Below are 6000 nucleotides of genomic sequence, written 5' to 3'. Positions count from 1 at the left end.
TTAAAAAAAAAAAAAAAACCATATTGAATCTGTTACTTTATATGCATAAAAAGAAGATTTTATTCTTAACATGTTCCATCCAAGTTTGACCTAAAAGTACTATTCCATTCCGCCCCTTTGCACAAATCACAATTTTCTCCGCGTATAGAAATTCTAATTAGTATTTGTTTCACTTTTTTAATTTTATCATATGGATTTCCTATGATAAAATGTGACTATTATCCTTAAATCAGATCCCCAAAATCTTATTGGCAATTAGAATTGCATCTTTTTAACCCAACATTACCTTTGTACTCTAATCTCTTCTTCCTTTGGTCTAATCTTTTTTCCCATCTAAACACACAATCTTACTAGTTTTGGTGTGTCTCTGCAAAAATATTATGAAGAAGAAAACGGAAAAGAATAAGATGAATGAGAACAAAAACAATCATCTCCTTTTGCCATTAAGAGAAAGTGTAGAAAGATATAAGTTGTTTCTCAATTGTATTCAAACACAATCCTTGGATTCCATAACTAAGACTAATATAAAAACACAGAAAACACAAAGTGGAATTGATGATTAAATATGAATTTTGTTGTTAGATGTATGATTTGTTTTGTCTTTGATAACTTAAATAAGAAGAGAATTAATCATAATGTTCTATGTGGTGACTAGAGTGGAAAGAGAAGTAAAATAGAATGACCTAAATGACAGACAACAATAGAGGTGATAGTGGTGAATCAAATGATCTAAACCTATATGGCTGTAGATGTGTTTCTTTTGTCTCTATTTTGATGTCTTTCCATTTCTTAGTTTTTTCCTTCTCTCTATCAAACTATCACATCTGATGTCGTTTTTCTTATCAACAATATCATTGATAGACATCTCATGTATGATCTATTTCTTAATCAGGTTCAATCTTTTTTTTTAGCTCGTTTTTATTTCTTTAATGATAATATCGTTTTTATTCTCTTACATTTCTCTTTTCACAATCCCGCTATCTACTTTTTACTTATTTTCATCAATATCATTATTTCTATCACCTTTGTCTTCGAGATCTCTCATCATCTCCAACTCACCAAACTTTCCATCACTTTCACCACCTCATACAAACTCATGTCCATTTTTTGTAGTGTTCACAACATATTCTCCCAACTTCTCTTCCTGTCCACTTAAATTCAAAATGACACCTTTGATTTCACAATTTTGGTTGTTAAGTTGTCTTACTCTTTTATAACAACAGAAAAAGTGAAATGTATGTTATTATCTTATCAAAATTTAATTGTAACAGAGTTAAAAATAAAAAAAATGAAATTTTATTGTGCCAATGATTGTGTTGGAACAATTGACACTTCCCTTTTTAATTTTTTTAATTTTAATAATTGAAAATAACAAATTTACCTTTTTACTAAAGATTTTTCATTAATATTATTATTAGATTTTGGGTAGGAAAATGTGATTTATACATGTGAGGGGTGGAAAGTGTCATAGACGAAACTTTGAGTGGGAAACTTAATCAGTTTTTAAAATAACAAAAAATAAGAATTTTTATTTCAATAATTTCAACCCTTAATATGACAAAATATATATATTATTCATATAACATGGGCGACTTCACCACCACCAAATGCATCTTCCACAGGATTGAAGTTTATGAAATAAATATAATATGGGGGATTTTGTCATTATAATAATCTAAGGCTGGCATTTGGAAATAAAATACAAAGACATGTGCAAAGTTTGATTATGACGATGATTAATACCTTAATGACTAAGGATTTCTTTAAAAAAAAAAAATCAAAATAAAATTAAAAAAATAATATATTTGGAAGAATAGGTTTAAGTTAGATAGCTCGTATTTCAAAACCATGGAGGAGGGTTAGATTTGGAAATACTTATTTATTCACTCATCCCCACCTCGTTTGATCCGATTGAAAAAAAAAAAAAACCAAATTATAAAAAAAAGAAAAACAACTTTAGAAAATAGTTAAATTATTTTATATTTTAATATGAATTAAAAAATTACAATTTAATTTAATTTAAATCACTGGTTAGATTAACCTAGACTTAAAACTTCCCACCACCCCACTTCACAAATTTTTTTTTCCAAGTTTTATTACCCACTATCCAGAAAAATTAGGGTTGCATTTTGCAAACATACAAAAAAAAAAGGGTCTTGAACTTTAGAAATGGCTTTAAAATTTTAACTAAACCCAAAAACTAAAAGAACAAAATGTAAAAAAGTGGCTTTTAGACTTCTTTTGTTTTTTAATTTTTTCATCGTCTTCTATCTAAGGGTTAATAGTATTTAAGAAGAATCTACAAAAATATTTATTATTTTACTCTAAATTTGAATATTTTTAATCTATCTTCTTCGTATAATATAAATATATTCATTAATTTTACTTGTAATTTATTGGTTTACGATCAATTCCCCACTAAAATGATGTAATTTGTAATATTTTTTTAAATATAAATTTTAAAGAGAAAAGAAAGGAAGAAACTAAAAAAGAAATCTCGGAAGGAAGACTAAACGAGAGTTGTATTTGTTTTGAGTCTATAAAGAAGAAATATTAAGTAATTTAGAAAAATTACCATGAACATCATTTTATTTATGATTTTTTTTTTCGATTTAAATTATTTAATATTTTGACAACCATAAAAGTATAGATTTGTGTGCATGGACAATGGTTGGCCTTGTGGGCCGGCCCAAATACAGAAGCCATTTGGATTTATATTTATATTACATGGAAATGCAATGAGTCTTAGATCTCAGTGTAATTTAAATTTATAGAAAAATTAATTAAAATAGATACAAAATTTTTATCTAAACTTTTTTTGGAAAACTTTAAGTGGTTTTACTTTTTTAAACAAATTTAATTTTTATTTCAATAATACCCTTTACTTTATTACTTCATATTTGGAATAGTTTACTGAACAATATTTTTTTTCTCTTGTATCATATATTGAGTATATAGATTAATTTTTATGTAATTATTAATATTTATAGATAAAAAACATATTAATTTTTGATGTAAAAGTTGGTATTTATAAATCATAATAAAATGATGAATATAATTATATAGTGTGTGTGGATACGAAAAGGTGCGTGTAAGTGTGAAATGGTATAAATAGATGTGAAAGGGTGCTCACGGATATGAAAGGGTGCGAGTAGGCTCATGTCTTTTTTTTTTTTTTTTTTAAATCACTTTCACAAATAAGTACAAAAGTTAATTATAAAAAAAATTTAAGGAAGTCACTCTCTATAATTGTGTAACATGGCTTTTTTTTTTTTTTTAAATAAAACACTCAAAAAATTTAAATAAATAAGGGGGCCATGCCCCCTCCCTCGATTATTGCATGATGGTATGTTATGATATTAAATATAAGGTTTAAGCTTTAAATAATCCAATTTAAACAACTAATTCACTCCTTTTATCGAATCAAATTTTAAAATAAAAATAAAATTTTGTTTTTGTTTTATATATATATATATACACATACATACATATACACATACACATAATGTCAAATGAGTGGATCTTAAAGATCTAAAATTGTGCTATTATATGCTTGTTCTTTGTCGTCTCTTTGTGATTCAATCTTATCAACCAACTGCAACCAATTTATCTACATAGTATATCCAATTATATATTATTTGTTAAGTCATTTCTTTTAATAATAATAATAATAATAATGTGTTTCACATCATGTATAATCAAGTCCATTCATACACCCCGATTCTTATCTTACAACACTCTCTGGTTAGACAATAGATATATAGTTTTATTATTACATTGTTGTACGTATTTATTTATTTATTTGGGTTTACTACTTCTGATTATCTGAAAACCACCCACCCAGCATCCATTTTAATACAGAGATCTGCACTGGCAAGGGACCTGAGGGTACGTGAGGTTGAAGATGAAGCCTTACATAAACTAAAATGGCCTCTCCATCACTGGTACTATGCCGCTATCAGAACAATATTGTTTTATAATAATTAAGCCAATCTTTCACATTGGAAGCATCGTCTTGTATTGTAAAGATAAGTTGACCCAATCCATCCTTATCGAAATCCTAATGTTTATGGAAACAGTATATACCATATATATATATATATATATTAAATCAATTCAATCATTGTAATCTGAAAAGACTTATCTATCCTATAGAATGAAATTAATCACAATATATGTATAATATATGCTTGCATGCTTTATACATATATATATATATATATATATATATATATATATATATATATATGTTGAAAAGATTATGATATAATTCTTGCATGTTACTGGATATACATACATATATGAGGGTCGACCTTTTTCACCTTTGATAAATATCTGTAAAGCATATTGCACCAACTGTAGACCCCAGAATGTATCAAATTAAAAATATTTTCAATATAGAAATAATTGAAAACTCTAAACATTTGATCTCTTCGAATGAAAAGCAAAAAAAGTGACAGTTGAGCATCGTTATCCATTATCTTCACAACAAATTCCAAAGGGGATAAGGCAATCAATTTTAATGGATGAAATACAAAGAAAGCTGTAATAATAAGGGTGTAAAACAGGCTAATGGTCTTTCGTTGCGTCTAAAACAAGAAAACTGTTACCATTAAGGTCGAAGTAAAATCCAAATGGAAGGTCAAAATTTATATACTTTGACCAAGGCCAGTGACATCTTGCCATTGCTTTCTTCAGTTTCCAACATATATAATAATAACATCTTTTGCATAAAAAGTTGTAAAAGAATATGCTAAGTATATAAATGGGATCTGCCTGTTCAATTTTGCCTTGTTATTATTTTCTGCATAAAAATCATGCGCGTGTATACATTTCAATAGTTTGTGTTCTTTATTTCTGGCATTATCTTCTTCAGCTTTTCAACGAGCATCTGCTTTTCTTCATACTATAAATGTTAAGCCGTTCAATGTCTCTGGGCTAGCTGCTGGATCTTTGTCATTTTGCTTGCAGACATCATCTTCACCATAGTGAAGCCAGCCAGCCAGCCAGCCAGCCAGCTTGCCCAACTCACCACTTTTTAATTATTGTTCTTCTTCATCTCTATCCTTTCACAACTTTCCTTTCATGCTTGAAATTCAAGCTTGAGAGTCTCTAAAGACTGACAAGTTATTCAAACATGACCATAACTTAGAACTTTTGACTGGTAAAAGTAGATGATATTTTTTGTTTTCCTATTCATGCTGAATTTCTTCTAATCACTTTGTATGCTCTTGGTTGTCACGTCTTTCTTATTCAAAACTTTTATTCATTTCACTTACTCTTTAATTAGAACGTACTCAAAAAAAATTAAACTCTTTGTTGTGATTCAAAAAACGATGTGTGCATATGTTCGGTGAAATATATTTAATTTATTGAAATTGACAATCATTTCATTTACAAGACGCGACATACAAAAGTCGAAAGTTGAAAGTCAATATCATTTGTTTTATTCTTTTTAGAATTTCAATAATATATAAATACATTATTCTCTTATACAGATAATTTATAATAAATCTTAAAATAAAATTGACTTTATTGATATAATTTTATTTTTGAATGAATCAAGATAAATTATACGTTTTTTCTCTTTACTATTTATATTGATTTATATATGATTATTTATCCTATTGATTTCATTCATTCTCGAATCGGTTCGTAACTTAGATATTGAGTTTGATGATGTAGCTTGCTTAATGGGTTGTATTACCTTTTCTAATTATTGTGGTCATCTGTGAAGCGCCAATTGTTCCACTTCTTGTATTCTGTTCTTGTCTTCTATTCACGTGATCCTTCCAACTACTGTAAACATGAAAGCAAGCTCAAAGAATATTCCTGTATCAACTCTCAATCCTTATAGCTAGTGTTATGAAGCAATCAATCTTTTATCATAATCACAAGAACTAATGATTAACGATTATTTATCAATAAAATTATATATATCCAGATGTGAATACTTAATGAAGAAATAAGATAATATATCATTATATTATCGAATAATTT

This window comes from Mangifera indica, chromosome 2 (genome assembly GCF_011075055.1).
Source record: "Mangifera indica cultivar Alphonso chromosome 2, CATAS_Mindica_2.1, whole genome shotgun sequence".
In the NCBI taxonomy this organism is placed as follows: Eukaryota; Viridiplantae; Streptophyta; class Magnoliopsida; order Sapindales; family Anacardiaceae; genus Mangifera; species Mangifera indica.
This window is presented reverse-complemented; position numbering follows the sequence as displayed.